At 39.7% G+C, this 21,156-nt stretch overlaps 1 protein-coding gene and 1 non-coding gene across 2 annotated transcripts in view; both read left to right on the forward strand.

Moving 5' to 3' along the window:
- MAML2 (mastermind like transcriptional coactivator 2) overlaps nucleotides 1–21,156 on the forward strand; it is a 344,987-nt gene that overhangs the window by 308,625 nt on the left and 15,206 nt on the right. The window lies entirely within an intron of this gene.
- On the forward strand, nucleotides 18,691–18,820 carry LOC131823045 (small nucleolar RNA SNORA11). The gene has a single exon (XR_009350492.1). It is a non-coding gene; the product is annotated as a small nucleolar RNA SNORA11 (small nucleolar RNA).

The raw sequence follows: 21,156 nt of genomic DNA on the forward strand, positions 1-21,156 counted from the left end.
GCCCTCGGTACCTGTTGATTATTGTTATCACTATTATATTGTTATTACTGGTTACTTCTCATATGTTTCATCTTACTAAAGTATTTTAAAAATTACTACAGCTTGGGGTGCCTGGTGGCTCAGTTGGTTAAGAGCCTTCCACACTCTGGTCGTGATCCTGGTTCCTGGGATCCAGCTGCCTCGGGCTCCCTACTCGGTCGCAGAGTCTGCTTCTCCTTCTTCCTCTGCCCCTTCCCCCACCACCAGCTCTTTCTCTGGTGGGCTCTCTCTCACATTCCAATAAATAAATAAAATCTTTTTAAAAATTACTACAGCTTAGTATTGTTTCCAGAAATTGTAAATTTTATATAGTTCCCATGTATCACAAGAAAGGACAGCTGGAAACATTTCGATGGGCTCTTTCCCACCCCGCCTCAACCCCCACTTTTCTTTTTTAGCTCTTTAAACCAATCTTTTCCTTAGAATGTTTGGCTTTGGTCTTCTGGCTCTGTGTTGTAATTGGAAAACATTCTAAATCCAAGGTATAGTCTTTTCTTCTTTCTCAGCACACTAACAGTGTACAGTGGATCTACCCTTTTCCTTCTGTTCTAAAGCCCATAATTCCATGCAAATGTGCATGAAGGGCATTCAGGGTATCTGTATCTGAATGGACACAGGAGCCTTCTTTTTTCCACAAGCCCTTGTGAAACATTATCATAGTTTCTTACATCCCCACAGTTAGTGTACCTCCTAGAATCTGCGTATCTCTGTCTGTTAGTATGGTACATGCTCCCTTCAGACTTAGGGAGGGAGAAATTCAACACATCAGCAGGAGCCAGGTGTAAAAAGGTTGGCAGAGGAGCATCACGTCCATTGAGGGTCCTGAACCTGGTGTGGAGGGAAATGTGATAATCTGATCACCAGGCAGCTTCCTGCCCCTGGGAAGAGCAGGGTGGTCCCAGTGGCTCTGATCTCCAGATCAGATCCACATGGATCTCCAGATCCACCGTCTAGCCTCCTTCTCCCTTCTCCTTCAGGCTGTAGCTCTCTGCCCCTCCCAACAGGAACTATGTCTCCGCCCCCACCCCTATGCATAAGCAGCATCTATTCTCAGACCTCCTCAGACAGTGGCTCCACGTTCCCCTAATAAGTTGAAGTACAGCGTTTCATGGAATGACATGACGTCTGTCTATAGAGACAGAGATACCCAGTCTGAAGTACTGATAAGAGCTTACCATTGGGGCCAAGTTTTAGTAAACTTAACTCTTGAACAAAAGGACTTTGGAATCAACGTGATGATATACTTAAAGGCAGCCCCAAATGCTGTGTATGTGTTCCCTAGGAACTGCCTGACTTCACCTCCTTTGTTAGGGCTCTGGAAGCCACAAACGTCGTCTCTGTGCCGACCTCTCCTGAAATTGTATTCTTCCTTTTAAACTGTAATGACAGGAGAAGTTAAATAATATTTATAATAGGCACCAGTATTAACTGAGCCTTGTTAAGATGAAGCACTTCACATGCCTTATCTCCTCAAATCCCTACATTCACGATCTCCATTTCACTAATGAGAAAAACAGAGATCTTAAGACTTGAGCGACTTGCCCAGGTTTTAAACCGAGCTCTAAATACAAAATCTACATTCTTAACAGCGAGGCCGTCACGCCTGCTGAAAATTTTCTTTTTCAGTTCACTTTGGTTTGTGTCTTCTCTGCAGTATAAGGTTATCTTCTACACATTTTGATGCACAAGGGTCTTAGCTAATACGCTTCCGTGAAATTGGCTTTACTTTTTTTTTCCTTCTTAACACTTTCATGTTATTGTTCTTTGTTCTTCCACATTTATTGGATCGATTCAGTAGAAAATGTTTCTGCAGCTTCATGCTTTTATTTTTGCCAACTGAAGTACCGCGTTTACAAAATGCTTTTTTACGTATAATATCTAATACACGAAACTGGGAATTAAGCATCATACTACTTTTCCAGACGAGGACCCTGAAGTTCAGAAAAATGAAGCAACTTTATGTCATGTTACTCCAATATCAAATATAGGCCCTTTATCTCCAAATCATATGCTCATTGCACTGGACTACATTACTTTCCATTCCCATGTTATGTGCCTATAGTATATGCTCACCGTTGCTTTGTAACAAAGACTCTGGCTGAGTTGGTCGTTTTATTTCTTATACCAATAGTATAGCAGGGCTCTGAAGGCAGGCTGCCTAAGTTAGAATTTTGGCTCCATTGCTTAGTATCTCAATGCATTATTTAACATAGCTAAATGTCAGTCCTCTCATCTATAAAATGGGAATATTGGGGCGCCTGGGTGGCTCAGTTGTTAAGCATCTGCCTTGGGCTCAGGTCATGATCCTAGGGTCCTGGGATCGAGCCCCACATCGGGCTCCCTATTCAGTGGGGAGTCTGTTTGTCCCTCTGCCTCTACCCACCCCAGGCTTGTGCTCTCTCATGCACACTTTCTCTCTGTCTCTCAAATAAAGAAGTAAAATCTTTTTAAAAAATGGGAATGCTAATAGGACTCTCAGAGAAGGTTGTTGCGGTTATGAAAAGTGATGTTACATAAAGTGAGCCACAGAGTGACTGATGCATGGTGAGTTCCCAATACCTGATACCTATTATTGTCACTTATGGATAAGGACTCAAATAAACATATACAGAATTTCTTTGAAATTTGCATACCCTGTGATTTCAAAACTGCTCTAATATCCCATGCCATCCACACACAGTTTTAGAGTCCCTTAATTTGTCATTGAGGTTGGTATTTGCCCTAACATCTTGACATAAGCCCCTAAAGTTTACAAGCTTAGCTTCTAATTGGAGTAAGATTGAGGATGAGCAGACCAGTGGAAGCCAGATATTGTGTTTTAGAAGTAATTTGTTGTGAGATAAAGACCCTAACTCCATTTACCCTAGACCCATTTACCCTAACTCCAGAGAAATGTAGAACCAGTTAGAGTAGATGACCGCAAGTTGAATCGAGTTAAAGCGATCGGCTGGTTGGTAAGAATGTCGTCTAAGACCGTCTCAGCTCCATCTCAGCTTTCCTCCAGTCGTCCCTCATTGCTTTCCTTCACAGTTCAGAGTTCACTGTTGTTAGTTTTAAATGTTGATCCCAGGAGGCTCCAGTTAAAAGATGTTCATTTTCTGAATGGGGCTTTCTAACAGGCTGCTTTGATCTTCACAGGAGTCAGCAGCCATTATGTCATCCCTGTCACATACATTTGGGTGAAGAGCTTAGCTACCAATAATAAGGTGGTCTTTCTGTTTGTGGAATGTCATTGTCATTTTCTCTTCCCTAGTGAATATAATTAAGTTTAAAAACATTACAACTGTACACTAAAATGTGGAATACCCTGGAAGAATTGTATGTTGCATATCTGTGATTGGATTTCATGCTTTACTTTTTATATTGTTGACATACTAGTTAAAATCTTCTTGAATAACTGGCCATTCGTTAATTCTGACTGGTTTGGAAAGTGTCATTAGGTTGATCCCATTTTGGCTTTTGTTGTTGTTGTTGTTGTTAGAAGTGATATTTGTTGTTGAAAAACAATGTATCTGTTGTTAACTGCCTTCCCTTGGTAATTTTGTTGATGCCATTTCCATTAACCCTTGCCCCTCACCTCCTTGAAACCTGTGTTTCATGGCTACTCTTCCCTCTTCACCTGACCCCCTAGTTCATAGGTAACATAGTGTTATTCACAGTTCTATTTCCATGTTAAAAGAGAAAAAAAAAAAAAAAACAGAACCTCCAAGGCAGCCTATTAAGCTGAATACCTATACCATTGCATAACCAGCTAAGATAGATAAACAGTACCTAGTCAACTAACTAAAAACACACAACAAAAGAGAGCCTTGAATAAAATGATGACAATGTCAGTTAACATTATGAATCCGTTACTTGGTGAAATCTGTTGTTTTGTGAAACAGAATTATTCGAAAGAGGATTTCTGAAAATATTTTATTGTGTTTTAAAGCACGGTGCCTTGTTAGCGTTGAAGCTTTTTAGGTAGAAGCATTAGTGAAGGTATCTTACGTACGCAGCACAAGAAAATTACATCAACGTCTTGCGTTGCTTAAGGAAACAAACAGATTTCAAAGGTTTATTCTAGAAAACAGTGTTTAATCAATTTCTTATACGGTCTTTGAACATAATCTAGTAAGCAGATGGGGAGTTAAGGGCTTATTATGTTCTCACTGCCTATATCCATTCAGAGTCTGCCAGGCTCAGAATAAAAGTCAAGACATGTGCACATAGAAACTCTGTAGATGTTTGTAGCATTTGAAATTAAAATAGTGAGTAGGCTGCCTGGGTGTCCCTTCAGACATGGCACAGTGGAGCACGGGGACAGGAAGTATGCCAGACGGCCTCTGCAGGAGGCTGCTGAGAACACGTGCATCAAGGAACAAGGAACTGCTTAATGATTAATCACTGTCAACCTTTGTTCTCGTTAAAGACTTGATTGTCGGACAAGGCTTGTAATGAGGGACTGTTTTGGTGTCTGTTGCTATGAGATGGTGTGCACTGATCCTCAGTTGATGTAAGCCTCTGTTCCTGGTTTGCCCCAGTCAAACACACTAGAATGAAAGTGCTCTCACAGTGCCTGCTAGTGGTGCTTGAAGAAGAGGCTCTGGACATTCTGTTTCCCGAGGGTTGCTCCAGCCCCAAAATATAGGACAAATATCCAAGGGTTGGGATCGGCTAACTCTTGGCATTTTAGATTTTAGCAAAATAATTTTGAGAAAGTTTAACAATAAAAGAAAGAGATGGAAGTAGATTTTATGGTAGTGATGGTACAGAGACTCTCCCCTCCCCCCGCCATACACACACGGACACCTTCTCTTTTTGACAAACACAGATCTTTGGAAATCAAAAAATTTAAAGGCCTGTTACCGTTCCTTTTGACTTCTATAAATAAAATATTGTATCGTGCTTTGCAAACCAAATCCTTAACCACCAAGTCATGTGAGGCTGAAGTGTGTGTTGGCATCTTTCTGAAGGCTAAGGGAAAAAAATCCCACTTATTCTGTTATTGACTAGCCAGCTTATGGACTTCTGCATAATCGTTTTTGAATCTTTATTTTATTGCTATAAAAAGAGCAATGGGACATTTTAAAGGAGAAAAACACTATTTTTAAACATAAAAGATTAATTCTTCTGGGTTGACGTGACCTTAAAAAACTTTAAAATTCTTATAAACGTCACTGCATCATTATCATAAAATGACTTCTAAAATATATCTTTCTGTGGAAGGACTGAAAGATAAGAAGAACTAAAACTGTCGGTGATCCCATCACCGTCCATGGTATCGATGTCGATGTCGATGATACCTACTACCCCCTACCACCCCCTAGCCAGAAGGATTTCTCTCTATCAAATAAAGCCTGCTATATTTTTTTGATATCTGCAAGAAGAGATTTTCCTCCAGATTTACATCTTCTATAATAATTATTTGACTCAAAATATTACAGGTCCTTCTTCTTCCTTCCTTTTTTCCCTGTTCCTTAGAACTCATCCACAGTATAATCAGGGAAGTTGAGTAGGGACTGCTGGACCTCTAGCAATCTAGAATGGAGCCCCTGTCAGCATCCTGTGTGGAGTCTGTGGATAACTGAATATTCTGCCAATACCAGAAATGATCTCGTATAACCCAGGAAACTGCCTCTCCAGAATGTGCCCTGCCTGTAAACGTGGCAGCCAGGGGCCTGGGAAAGCCGTTTTGGTCTATCTCTGTATCTCTCAGTAGATTTGCTCTACATCGCCCCAAACAGGAAATCCCGCTTTTATTTACATCTCTAAATAGAAATCCAGCTTGCTTGGCAAAACAGTCACAGTATATAACTTATAAACACCGGTTTTCATAATTTCACCTCTGCATTTATAGACATATCCACTTGTGATGAAAGATATGGCTGTGAATGTTCTCTGACCACGGTATTTATCTGCAGAGGGTACAATAAGGAAATATCCTAAAATAAGACAGAAACCAGGAGTTTACAGTGATACTGATTATTATAAGTGGCTTGGTCATTTAAGACATATTAACAGTCTGCAGTAACTAGACCATCTCCAGGGCTACAGACTGTTCCTGATTCCATTCATGGAACCGCAACCCTCTAAGGCATATCCCTTAATAAGCCATGCTTTATAAATCCTGGTAGGCCTGATTGTTTTTTTTATCCTTGACCGTAGAGAGATAGAAATGTTAAGGAAAACTTGACCATGCTGTATGGGAGAGCCTTGAACAGACGTCCTTGGACAGTATTTCTAGCGGCTAGCCTAAAATCCTGGCGGAAAGAACACATTGAAATAAATCACTCTCTATACAACAATGTGAATTATTATTTGCATTTAAATAGAAACACTTCAGCCTTCCTTCACTGTACCAGATGCTTACAGGTAAATTACCACACCTTTCATGGCTTCCCTAAGCCGTGAAGGGATCGTATATCAATGCCCCCGTTTTCTTCTACCCTCTAAAGACCGGTGTAGTGGTAAGTACCCAACTCAATTCCACTGATGTTAAATTGACTAAAAGTTATTCTCCACATACCAATAGCCCCTCTTTGTGAGTGATCAACATGGCCCAATTACCAAAATAAACTACATTATCCAAATGTATTGCTTTTCCTCCTAAAGACAGTGATCATCTCACTTGCTTTTGCAAACAAAATGCCAGGTTAGATCCAAAGATTACTATATTTTTTGTATGGAAAGCTGTATAGCAGGCTATATGAATGAATGGTGTATTACCTAGGAGAAAACCATGAACCCAACTGCCAAAATTAATTAATTGATTGATTGATTGATTGATTGATTCAGGTAGAATAAAAAATGTGTGAGAGAAAATATTCAGATTTAATTGAGAAGTAAAGGAAAAGTTGTAGCATTAGGGGATAGGAGAACTGCTGTCCATGAGGAGGCCATCTTCAGCATTGAGTGGGCTATTTATTTCTTTTAGAGGAACTGAATTGCCCTACCTTTTTATGGTCTCTATAGCTGGTCAGTTTGTACGTTAACATAACATCTACCAATGTTATTCTCTTTCTAAAGAGCTCAAAATACTTTAGCTTAATTAACCCTCAAAATATTGATTAATTAATTAATTTTTTAAAAGATTTTATTTATTTATTTGACAGACAGAGATCACAAGTAGGCAGCGAGGCAGGCAGAGAGAGAGGAGGAAGCAGGCTCCCTGCTGAGCAGAGAGCCTGATGCGGGGCTCAATCCCAGGACCTGGGATCATGACCTGAGCTGAAGGCAGCGGCTTTAACCCACTGAGCCACTCAGGCGCCCCCAAAATATTGATTAATTTAATCGCAAATAGAATACTGGGACACCTGGGTGGCTCAGTTGGTTAAGTGTCTGCCTTTGGCTCAGGTCATGATCCCAGGGTCCTGGGTTCAAGCCACATATCCGGCACCCTGCTTCTTCTCCCTCTTCCTCTGCTTGCTCCCCCTGCTTGAACTCTCTTAATCTTTCTCTCTCTTAAGTTAAAGAGAGAGAGAGAGAGAGACCTGGCAAGGATTAAATAAATATGATGAACTTCAACTAAAAATCCATCAGGTAAATCAAGTCCTTAGAAAACATAATCAAGCTGTGTTTTACCAAAAACAACCATTTGATTCAGTTAATTTGCTTAGTAAGTAACATTTTCAAGCCAATTATTTGGTAATATTGTAGGCAAAGAAGATAGTTGGCAGGGTTTAAGTCTCCACCATACCCAGTATTGTGACATTTCACATACTTGGCCCACATACTTTTAAGTTTGTGAACAGGCTAGAAAATTTAAAAATTATATTTGTGGGCCTTTTTTTCTTACCCGGATGGCTAGATAACAATAGTGTTAAATTATAAAGGGAATCCGATTGACTCAAATTTCATCAGAGTTTTGATTTAAATACTCAGAAATGCTCAGATAAATACTAAATGAACTGTTAGTTGGATGCAGCCAGCAGCTAAAGGAAGAGCTGTTCCAGTCCCAGATGTATATCCACAAAAAGCGTGTAAACACTGGTAACGGTACAATATATCAGTCTCCCCCCATGCATTCTCTCCTGATCAGCCGTTAGGAACATAAGCCACAAATGTTTATCCAATTGAAAAATCGCTGGACAGTTATGTTCAAATCAAGGATCTGTTTCCAGTTACAAGTAACAGAATCCAAGACAATCAACCTACTCAGATTGCTGAGGAAAAAAAAAGTTTAAAAGTTCACAGAACTCTGTATGTGCTAAATTTAAGTTCAAGGTTTTAATTAGAAGCAAAAAGACTTGTATAGTATCTTTAACTGACAAATGATAATAATTATTCTTATGTGAGGCATTTTGTATGATCTTTGATATTGACACTTGTCATTTCACTGAAAACTTTTAATATATAGGTTACTTTCTTAGTAACACCTATATAATTGCAAATCATCTTACAGATTAGGTTTATCTGATTTTCAAGTAGTTACTTATTATTTATTTAACAACAAATATATTCCAAATGTCTATTTTATGTCAGGTTTATGTGTGCAAGTAGAAATGCATAGATGATAAAACAAGTCCATGTTTTTGAAGTAATAATAGTGTAGTAAGAGAAAATATACATGTAAACAAATAACTGATATATTCTATAACAAAGATAAATACAAGACGTGATTAGAACTCAAGCAATAGCAGTCATCAATATTGGACAGTGCCAAGACAGATCTGTCTAATTCTGAAATCTCTATTCAGATGAATTGATGGGTTCAGCTTATGAACCCAAGGTTATACTAGAAATCCTTGTAAATGAAAAAAATGTCATAAAAAGTGGTCAATGTCTAAAAATATTCTAGTAGTCTCCACCGTCTCGTAATCCAAACAGACACAGAGAAGTCAAAATACTGTGTGTCTCTGTGTGTGTTTGGGTGTGTGTGTGTTTAAGACATCCTTAATCTTATTACTCAACAGAATTAAAATTTTTAAGTACCTTCTTTCTAGACTTATATCCCTAAAGTAGCAGCAGATCTGGTAGTAGTTGTATAGCTGATTTGATCAATGTAGACAGATAATCAAACCAAAGAAAGTTGACCTTCCTCATTCTTTTTCACAGTGGACTTTTCATTTAAGGTTATCATTTTTCTAAAACAGTATTTTGGTACTCTGCTGATCAAAATGTGTTTGTATAGTTTGCATAAATAAGATTTGGTAAATAACCTGATTTTCTGGGAATTGGTCCAATTGAAACCTCTGATCTTTTGAAGTTCATCTTTAGTGAGTCTTAGGGAGAACTCAGCTTTTTTGAAGTCCCAATGAAGTATTTAGTGGCTTGCTTTGCTAATCCAAGGGAGACTTCAGGGCTACATTTAACAGAGAACAGATGGCTCCTTTTAAAATGTCCTTTGTGGTCATTATAATAATATATTCAAAAATAGCTAATCATGTTACATTAGAGTAGATGGACACATTCGAAGATATTGGCCACAGTCACTATATTGTGTCAGTGCCTCCAGATTTCTGTATTTAGTAGATAACCTGCAATCATCAAGGTATTCTCTCATTTCTCTTAAGAAGAGATATGTTAGAATATGTGGGCTACTTTGTACGTTAATATATTTTATATTTTAGCCCATAATGTGTAGTCAAAACATAAAAATTACTTCTAGCGGAATGTTTTGTAGATTTTTTTTTCAGAATCAGAAACAAAAACAGACTTTACAGAATCAGTTTAGGAAAGTCCAATGCTATTAGCAAAGCTTTGTACTTCTATGTTGTGCCTTCCACACTGAGGTATATGAAGAGATACAGAATTAAGGTTGAATTTTCTCAATATTCCCATCCCCAAACCTCAATTTTTGCTTACTTCAGTCACTTCAGAAGAAAATAGCCAGTGTGATTTCCTGCTTCTCACCCCCAACCAGATCAATCCAGCATTTATACATTATAGTGGCAAAACCACAGCACATCATGTTGTTAAATTGCATTGTAGACTCGATGAAAAAGAGAAATTGAATTATTTCATGACAGTGGTATTTATTGTTAGCTTGATTCAATAAAAGTGGAATTTCAACAATTTTAGCACTAGAATGGAATTTAGAGATTATAATCTAACTTCCATATCTTAACATTGAAGAAAATAAGGCCTAGAGAAGTTAAAAGAGAAGACTACAGCATTAGCAAGGTTCACAGGTCACATGAACCAGATTCCTACAAGAAGCAATGAAATAATGTCAGGAAAAATTGTCAAAGAAAACCATAGTTTCAAGGAAATGCTAACTTCTCTTGCATACCTCCCAAGAGCCAAAGACTGCTGCATATTTTACCTACTTAATTTTATTTAAGCCATACACCAATTACATGAGGAAAGCAGTATTATTTGCCCCTGAACAGAGGACAAATTGAGACATAGAGATTTTTATAACTTGCCTGAGAACAATTAGTAAGTCATGGAGGAAATATTTAAACCTAGGCATTTTGACTACAGAGGTTACATTTTTCATCATTACAGTGTTTTGTCATGGGATACCACAGGAGACATGAGACAATCTCCTTAGCTTTCTCATTCTCTATCTTAAAGAGATAAGAGGCTCAAAGTAGTCAATAACATTTTCATTGAAGTGAAATTCTAGAGTCAAAATTCCGTATTTATTTTTTTTATTATTTCCAAAGGAAAAATCTTACATTCCTTCCTAAGTATTAGAAGCCCCCTAGGGAAATTAATTTGTAAAAATTCCAGATTTGTTTTGTGTATAATTTGGACATCATTTTGATTTAAGAACCAGCCGTTTAAACAGTATTTCCTGCCTTCTGAATTGTGGTGTCACTTACCCCTTCTTCCTTCTCCGTTACTACTTGTTTACTGTGTGGCCTTCACACAGTAAGAGAACAGAAAATGTTGATACGTATCTCATCCAAAACCGTAACACCTTCCAAACACTTCTGGAGGAAGAGCACAATTTTAGGGTAGAAAACCGGTTCCTAATGTATGTCCCTTTGAAATGAATGGGTTTCTTTGTTTATTTTGTTTTATTTGGGGGGGGGGGGTGTTCTTGTTTTTTTTTTTCTTTTTTTTTTTTTTTAAGTTTTATTTATTTATTTGAGAGAGAGAGAGAGCATAAGCAGAGGAAATGTAGAAGGAGAGGCAGAGAATTCCATGCAGACACAGAGTGGGGAGCCTGACTCAGGGCTTGATCTCACAACCCATGAGATCATGACCTGAGCCAAAATCAAGATCTGGCTGTTTAACCAACTGAGTCACTCAGGTGCCCTGTCTTCCTTTGATTTAGGTGTCTATAATAGGTCTCTTTCTACACTTTTTCTTTCAACCTATGTACATTATAATTAAAATTAATTTATTTTTACAGCATATTTGTGTCACATTATTTTTTTAAAATTTCTTTTCAGCGTAACAGAATTCATTGTTTATGCACCACACCCAGTGCTCCATGCAATACATGCCCTCCTTAATACCCACCACCTGGCTCCCCCAACCTCCCACCCCCCCCACCCCTTCAAAACCCTCAGATTGTTTTTCAGAGTCCGTAGTCTCTCATGGTTCATCTCCCCTTCCAATTTCCCTGAACTCCCTTCTCCTGTCCATCTCCCCATGTCCTCCATGTTATTTGTTATGCTCCACAAATAAGTGAAACCATATGATAATTGATTCTCTCTGCTTGACTTATTTCACTCAGCATAATCTCTTCCAGTCCCATCCATGTTGCTACAAAAGTTGGGTATTCATCCTTTCTAATGGCGGCATAATACTCCATAGTGTATATGGACCACATCTTCCTTATCCATTCGTCCGTTTAAGGGCATCTTGGTTCTTTCCACAGTTTGGCGACCGTGGCCATTGCTGCCATAAACATTGGGGTACAGATGGCCCTTCTTTTCACTGCATCTGTATCTTTGGGGTAAATACCCAGTAGTGCAATTGCAGGGTCATAGGGAAGCTCTATTTTTAATTTCTTAAGGAATCTCCACACTGTTCTCCAAAGTGGCTGCACCAACTTGCATTCGAGGTGGGTTTTTTTTTTTAAAGATTTTATTTATTTATTTGACAGACAGAGATCACAAGTACTCAGAGTCAGGCAGGGGAGGAGGGAAGCAGGCTCCCCGCTGAGCAGAGAGCCTGATGCAGGGCTTGATCCCAGGACCCTGGGATCATGACCTGAGGCGAAGGCAGAGGTTTTAACCCACTGAGCCACCCAGGCACTCCTGAAATGAATGTTTTTTTATGGAAGAGTTATAAGCCTAATGTTGTTACACATTATACTGAAGGGAGAAGAGGAAGGTATTAATAGCAATATGAGTTATAGAATAGGCTCAACAAAAGATAAAGTTACCCTTAAACACAATTCCCTAATCTTTTTTTAATTGGTGGAGGCAGTGGTGAAATGCTTGGCTATTGTTAAGCTCAAGTGACTGAGTACATCCCTGGATAATTATTGCTTGTTGGTTTATTGCTGGTATTATTATAAACAGCATGCTGTGCTCACTATCTGATGATCAGAAATTATATTGTGTTTAGTCCAGTACCTTAATGTGTGTGTTTGATATTCAGTGAATATCAGATTTACTTAATAATTAACATTTATTTCAAGTCTGTTGCATGCCAGATACTACTATACTAAGCAATTCACTTACTTTTTGCCATTTGTTGAGGTAGGAGTGAGGAACATATTATTACACCCAAACAAGTGGGAAGAAAGCAAACTTTGGATTTGAATCCAATTCTGCACTTTTCACTATTGCTGCCTACCCACTCAAATTGCTTTTAGAACAGAGAGGTATTTTTAAAATATTTTGCCAATTACCTTATTCTATTAAACCTTTGGGGTTCTTTGCATTTTAAAGGCATATGTTTTTTAAAAAAGACAAATTTCTTAACCTATATCCTCATCTTGAAATGGGAATAATAATTAAAACAGAATTGTTGAAGAGATTAGATGAGATAATAAATGTCAAGTCCTTAACACAGGGGCTCGTGCATAGCTTTCAAAAAATGATAACTACTGGTAGAAATTATGCTCCAGTGGTGTGCTTTCTTCCTGCCTTCCAACATATCTACTACCCACCACCACCATTATCATCATCATAATCATCATCATGCTCTCCATCATTGCTCAACACTAGCTCCTTTCCTTTCTAGAATATCCTTTATGCTGTGGGCCATTCTAAAGTGGTATCCTCAGAAAAACAACACTGGATTCAAAAGTGTTGCTCAACTTTTGCCTCTCTGTCCTACATTGGCTTTCCAGTTGCCTTTGAAAAGAGCTAGCATTTTTATTCCATGTGCCTGAAAGCAGAAAATTCTGACCCAATTTTCTACTTCATGTGGCTTCTTTGTTTATCTATGTATTTATTTATTAAATAAACACACATACACACACACACACAAGTATGGAGAGTCTGCTGTATACTGGGAAAAACATGAAGAACATCCCAGCCTTCCAAGCTCTTCTAATGGGAGGTAGATAATAAGCAAAAAGAGTTGTGATATAGGGAATAAAATGGTTCCTAATTTTAGGAACCAGTACCAACTGTTATGGAAACACAGAGAGGGGCACCAGACAGTGCTGGGAGGCCAGAGAAGACTTCCTGAAAACAGGACATCTGAACTGAGCCTAGAAAGAATGAGGGATCCCTTGGTAAGGAGAAGCAGAGGAAGAGGACTCCAGGCAGAGATGTAAGCAAATGCGAAAGTGCAGAGGAGAAGGAGCTTCTTTGAGTTTGAGGAATTGCAGGTAGGTTAATATCACTCTAGGATAGAGTGAAGAAGGCATGTATTGAGAGGTGAAACTGGGGACAGATGCAGAGGCCACATCATGGAGGGCCTTTTCCGCCATTTTCAGGAGCTAGGACTTGATTCCAAAGACTGAGAGGAGCCATGGATAGTTCTAAGCAGGGAGTGCAGTGTAGAGGACATATCCAAGTGGAAAATCATTTCATTACTTTCATAAACACTAACCTTTGAGGAGGAGGAGGTGGAGTTCTCAACCTGAGGTCAATGGGTGGTCTGTGGATGTTTAGAAAATGTGTAAACTCCCTGAAAATGTAGACAAAATTGTTAGTTATATGTGTACTTGGGGGGAAGGGAAGAGAGGCAGAATCCATAGCTTTGTGAAACCCTCAAAGAACTGTGTTATCCAAAGAAAAGTTGGAAACCACTGCTCTGGGGACAGAAAGCTAAAAGCTAACTTACAGAGCAGAAATTTCAGGTTGCCACAAAGAACCCTTCTAAAGTTAAAGAGTTTCTCTTTTAAGAAAAATTTCTCATTCCTTCCCCTGAGTTACCAAACTCTTCCCACTCCACCCTGACCCACTGACGTTTTGTTCCTGGCCACTCTCCCACCTAAATGCTGCTTCCTCGCTCATGGAACTGGTCTTCCATGCCAACCCATAATAAGTGTCCACTCCAGAGGCTAAGAATAGATGCAGTGTCCTGGTGACTTGAAAATTTGGTAACATCTGAAGGATGAACTGCACAGTGACCACAAAATTCATTCTGATCTTTTGAACCAAACAGATTATAAACATGTGATCAGGGTTTCCCTGTGAGGTAAAGGAGGAGATTCTGAGCAAGCAAAAAACAAACAAACAAACAAAAAGAAACAACAAAAAAAAACCCTATTGAATAGAAGGAAAAGGCAGCTACTATTCGTAATTGCAAAGAACAAAGAAAAATACTCACCCAAATATAATCTTCTGTGTTTGCATGTTTTGCCTTTCCACATTTTTCCCTACCCCACCCCTTACCCCCAAAAAGCCAGTTCAGTCAGACCAGCTACAGTTCTCCTAGGCAGATAGATTTTGTTCCATTGGTCTCTCCTTAATACATTTTCCTGGATTTGGATATGTGTTCTTCATCTTTTAGTTAAGTCTGTGACCTCATGCAAGTCATTTTGTTAACCTTTCTGGGCAGTGTCTTCTGGAAGATGAAGCTAGATGGTTTTCAGTTGCCACAGTTTGTAATGGTGGCTGGAGCGGAGGGTGATTAAAACAGGTCTCGAGATAGCTATTTCTCATTCCCAACTCACCAGTCCCTTCCATGGATTGCTGGGTACTTTCTTGAAGGCATTTTATCAATTTCACATAAGTATTCCCAAATAGGGCAAAGGTCAGGAAATTTTTTCCAGGAAGGGCCAACTGGTAAATATTTTAGGCCTTGTGGGCCATAAGGGCTCTGTCACAGCTCTTTAGCTCTGTGAGGAAGGCAGCTCTGTGGTATGAAGCTAGCCCCAGACAATGCGGAAATGCGCATGCGTGGCTATGATCCGATAGAACTCTGTTTATCAGGAAAGGTGGCAACCTGGGTTTGGCCGGTACCAGAGTTTGTGAATCCTTGAAATGGAAGATGGACAGCCTGAAGACAAGAGTGTTTCATCCCTTCAGTCTTTCATTTTGGAAAGTTGCTTCTTGGACAATTTCCTGATAATTGTTTTGTTGTCATTATTGTCGTGAAAGACATGAACTGTTTGATTCTTTTAGCCCCACACAACCACCTCACTGTCTGCTCCAAATAAATAACTTAGTGGGGCTTCCAGCTTGCAGGGAATCTGAAACAGTTCAGGCAACTTGTTTCTCAGGCATAGAGATAAATAAATGGCCTCATAAGTAGACAGTTCAGAAGATGAATAGCCTGAAGGAACAGTTGAGTAGTTAGTTCATTGAGACAGGGAAAGAAGAGGGAAAGAGAGAAGGGAGGGAAGAAAGATTGATTGAATAGCAAACTAGTTTATGAGATCTACTGTACAAACTTGCCCAGCTGGGTACTTTATCTTGAATTTGTTTTGCAAATTGCAGATGCCTAGCTCTGGAAGCCAAGAAAAAGAAAGGGCAGTCATCCCACGCCAAAATACTCCCATGGATCCCAAGTAACTTACATTACTTCATTTTTGTGGGGGGAAAAAAAATCATTATATATCCCCCTTCCAAAATAAGAAAAACAGAGAGCTATTTTACCCAGATGCCCAGAAGAAGACAAATATTTTCTAGAGGGGTTTTGTGTGTGTGTGTGTGTGTGTATGTGTGTGTGTGTGGTTTTCTTTTTTTCTTTTTTTTTTTTTTTAATATTAAGAGAACAATACCTGCCTGGTAACTTTGCTTGCTTTGTGAAACTAACTATGGCATACTGTTCAGTCCACAGAACTGTTTTAACAGTAAAAATGGCTGAGTTCAATAAGTCCTAATATCTCAACATACTCCCATGAAACCAGGGATATTTTTGTTTGCTGCTTGAGGACATATCTGACTAGACTCTATTTTACTTTTTGCTGAAATTAATCCTACTTGACAGAGCCTTTGCATTCCATTAAATCAAAGTGTTAATTGCAGCATTTTTATTATTTAACATCATTTTAAAAGATCTCTCCCATATTAAGCACGACTTTCAAAGATATTTTATCAAAGTAAGACCCAGTGGCTAGGCCTGTCCTTGGATGTTTGGTACTAAAAGTTACAAAATTTTTTCCGTACACTTCTTTACATTTTGATCGCTGAAATTTTAAAGAAAAGGTCTTGGTGAATGAGCTGCTAGGACTAGAATAGTGGTATTTATTTCTAATTGTAAAATTGGGAATTTTTTCAAAAGGACTTCAACCCAGCTTTGTGAGAAATAGAGTTAATAACAGGAAGAACAAGTCATTTGTCCTCTAAAGAAAAAGGTGCCCATTTACAAGCATTCAGGTGCCTCCTTAATTTTTTATCAGGTCTTCTAGACACATAGTTTACCTCCTTGCTGAGTTAGTGATTCCCACACTAATCTATGAATAAGATACTAAGTCAACAAAGTAACAAATTTGGGAAGGCATTCTTTTACCATGATTTCCATACGTTAAAACATGTTTCCAGCTTCTGATGAGTGTAAATCAGCCTCACACATTGTCACTTACTCAGGTACATGTTTGCCTTGGCAAACAGCTTTGGCCATCAGACACCTGATTTACCTATGGTTTTCCAACATCCTTGATACCATTCTGGAAGATAAATTTTCCATCAGTAGTCCAATTGGAAAACTTGAAAGTATAGACAAGCTGCAGAGTTTTTCAATAAGCTGCCTGGACTCTGATCCCCAACGCCTAGAAGAATGCATAACACAAAGTAGATGCTCAACAAATATTTGTTGAATAAGTGAGTCAGGTAGAGTAAAGATAATAATTCTAAAGACATAGCTTAATTATTGGCAGAACGCTGTTAGAAGAATACAGATATGTTTTTATTGGTCTGGCCATCGTGTGCTGGATTAAAAGAAGGATCAAAAATCTTTAACCATATCTCAACGCTAGCATACTACTCTAACTTAGCGGCTTAACTAATACTGTAACAGGACTTTAAACTCTTAAATACACACACACACACACACAAATGTGAAAAACTGTAAGTGCATTTAAACGTAAATTTATATTAAATCCCAGGAGGATAGGGTCAGAAGCCTATTTTGTAGGTTAGCATCAAATACTGTAATTTGACAGGTAGAAAGAGAAAATACATGTACATAATATGAAAGATCATTCAAGTTCATAATTTGAGCCAATCATATGGCTATTATTAGCTTCCAAATCGGCCTTTTAACTCCAGTTTGTCTAGAAAACTGGGTATTCTTTCATAAAAGATGGCATCAGTGGAAATGGCCTAAATCATTCACACACACACACACACACACACACACACTCATCTCCCTAGGCTGAGGATGGGCCATTTTTACCATGTCTTCATGAGCTTTAAGGAGACCATAAGTGTTGAAATAGAACCAGATTGATTCCTATTAGGCCAAGTTCTACATGGGCTGAACGGAAGGCAAAGATGAGGCTGAATATGGAAATCAAAGCCAACGCAGTAGAACATATTTTTCTTTCAAAATATTTTATGTACTAAAGTTTGCACAACATCTTGGCAATGACAGCAAGCCTGTGTAAGGAGGTGTTTCGTGTTTCATAGCTAACATAAGGGCAAAAAAATGTAGCAGCAGCCAAACATTACTTCAATCATGCAATGAAAGAATGTGTATGGTAGAGTACATGGTAAGACCCATGGGCCAGAAGCTTCAAGGCTAAGAAATCTTGTACAAAATTCCAAAAGAGAGCTTATCTCTTATTTTTATATTCTTTGGTATTGTGAAGGAATGAAACTAAATTTAGCACAGTCCATCTGTTTGATTAGAGAGAGAGAAAGAGACATAATTGCATTTTCTTGGTATGTAGATCGTTTCTAAATCTTAAAGGAGGCTAGTTTTCCAGATTGTCGTGGAAATTGTTTTGAAGTTCACCAATTTTGCCAACCCTAAGCACTCTGCCCATCTCTTTCTATTCATTTCCCCCCTTTCTATATAATTTTTTATCTCTAGAAAATAGAAAACTGCTTAGAGTATTGTAGGTATTCATTAAAAATATCGAAATTCGTGGGTGGATGGATGGATGGATGCACAGGTGACTAGATTAGGCATTAGAAGATCTAGATGTTAACCTTAGAGTTCCAGTAGGTATCATACCACCTAACAGAAATTGCTTTTTCCCTGTGTAATTTTGAGTGAGGACCCACATAGGGTATGCAATGTGTGCATCTTAGGTTCCCAGATAAATGACAAGCCAGGGATCTTAACCTCAAATGCCTTAATGAGCCAGGCAAGTAATAGAAATGAGGGAAATAGGCAGATGGAATAAACGAAGAGATAGTGGGGACTGAGGCTCACTGGAGGGCACACCTTGTGTTTAAAATATGATGGGAGCGTGGGGTGTGCTCAGAGCAGGGAGCCTGAAGAAATGGCTCCTCTGTTTATAACACACCCAATAGGAATCTGGGCTCTCTGTGAAAAGGGGCACAAAATGCATGGCCTTCCTATGAACAGACACCCTACACGTGTCCCACCCTATACTTCCACAAGGCTTCTGGATAGGAACAGCAGGCCAAGGCTTTGAAGGCCTCAATCATGGAGGAAGTAGCCCTGAGAGTGAGCATAGATGTGAGGCATGGGCTGGAGGCCCAGGACAGCTTCCTACCCACGCCCGGCAGGAACGGAGGAGGGGCCACCTAGGAGCCGCTGGTGCACCAGGTCTGCCCGGCTGGACGTGAACGTGTATGTCGCAATGAGGTACCTGGAATACAAGATGGTCCTCGGCAGCCGCCAACCCAAGTCTGAGCTCCTCTGGGGCCTGAGAATCCTCCACGAGACCAGCAAGATGAGTGCGCCGAGAGTCATCATCCAGCAGCAGAACCGAGACCCCGGGAAGGGAAGGCTCATTTCTTGGAGGCTGTGGATGGTGCGTTCAAGACAATGGATATGGATATGGCTGAGGAACATGTCAGGGCCCCAATGAGGGCCCAGACGGACATCGGGGATGAAGCTCTGATCGGACAGTGGCTCTGGGATGACATACAGGTAGAGCTGACTTCCTTTGGCTTCCTGGGCCAGAAACCATTGTAGATTCTGAATGGCAACCATGCCAATAGAACCACTGGGAGAGTGGGAGTCAGCCCTGGCTCTGAGGGTGGGGCCAGCACCGCATTCTAGATGGGCCCAGCACCAGCAACACTGTCCAGACCAGAAATGCCACCAGAAAGAGTGCCAACTTCCCCAAGATCCAACTATGCTGATGAATGGCAGCAGTCACTCACCAAGCCAGGGTGCATCCCTGACTCCTTCACACAGCACTCGGGGCACCTTCCAAACCTGCTCATCCGAGATGGCATGCACGAGGAAGCCGTCTTCACCCTTCTTGCTTTTGTTGTGTTTTCATATTTTTGGTATCCATGTTACATTAAAGTTGAAAAATTAAGAAAAGAAAAAAACAAAAATAAAATATGATGGGAGCTAAACACACCGTTATCTGCAATCCACATAGGCTTACAGTGTAAGCTTCTCCACAGACGTAATTGTTTCTAAAACACCTCTGACATATACAAAATAATAAAGGAAGAAAGAATGTTTAGCAATGTTAATTGCTAAAATGTAAACAAGTACTTACAAAGTGCCTAGAACTGTTCTAAATTTCATCTGTTTTGATTTTATTATATATATATATTTATATTTTATTTATTTATTTGAGAGAGAGAGGATGAGTGACAGAGAGCATGAGAGAGGGGAGAGTTAGAGGGAGAAGCAGGCTCCCTGCTCTGCAGGGAGCCCAATGCAGGGCTCGATCCTGGAACTCCATGATCAGGACCTGAGCCGAAAGCAGTTGCTCAACCAACTGAGCCACCCAGGTGCCCATGGTTTGATTTTATGTCATGAATATAATTACTGCTCTTTTACAATCAAAGAAATTAAGGTACCATACTCAGTAAGTGTATGTTGCTGCTATATTAATAAATAATTGGATGTTAAGAAATAAAAACCAGGAAAAAAAAATGTATCAGGGCCCTGAGCCAAACCCCTAACCCAGATGAAAGAAGCATTCTTCCAAAAGAGCTCCCATCAGAGAATGGATGACTCCCAGCTCCTCTTCTGATGTCTCCAGGTAGAGGATGAAGGTCATTCCCCGAGTCCATCGGTAACTCACTCTCCACAACGTAACTGAGACCTCTGCATTTCTGGAGTCAACACAGAACAGCTTTGTGCCATCTGCAAGGCCTGTCTCCTTTGGTTCACAGTAATCAAAGAAAACACACTCCTCCTGTGTGTGTGGAAATAATGTGAACATTTACAAGCCACCCGTCAATTACTAAGTGCTTAACGCTGTGCGTAGTATCATTTCCTCTCATTCTCATTGCGACCCCATAAAGTCAGTACTGTTATTGTGCCCATTTTACAGATAAGGACATTGAGGCTCATGGAGGTAAATTAACATCTCCCAGATCACTCAGCCAATGAGTGATGGAACCGGGGTACGAATTCCAGCAGGCCCATCTGCAGAGTTCATGATCTTGTGCACTGTGACAGGGCCAAGAAGGCTGAGAAGAAAAACACATTGAATATTTCTGAGTATGTTCATCAACCAGTTTCTTAAATCACAAAATCCTCTTCTCATACACCCTCTTGCACTAAACTTCAAATTATTATATCGTAGAAAAGAGCAGATGGGTTTCTATTCTGGTTGCGGTGGAGAGTGAAGGGCCAGCCACCACCTCCACTATATTCTCTCTCATTTTGATGTCCTCTAGCATCACTTCCAGTCATCGTTACTCTTGTCTGACCCCACCCCCCATCTCCTCACCCCTGTTTCTCCTTGTCCCCGTCTCTGCTTCGCTCTCATTTGTG

This window comes from Mustela lutreola, chromosome 1 (genome assembly GCF_030435805.1).
Source record: "Mustela lutreola isolate mMusLut2 chromosome 1, mMusLut2.pri, whole genome shotgun sequence".
Taxonomy (NCBI): Eukaryota; Metazoa; Chordata; class Mammalia; order Carnivora; family Mustelidae; genus Mustela; species Mustela lutreola.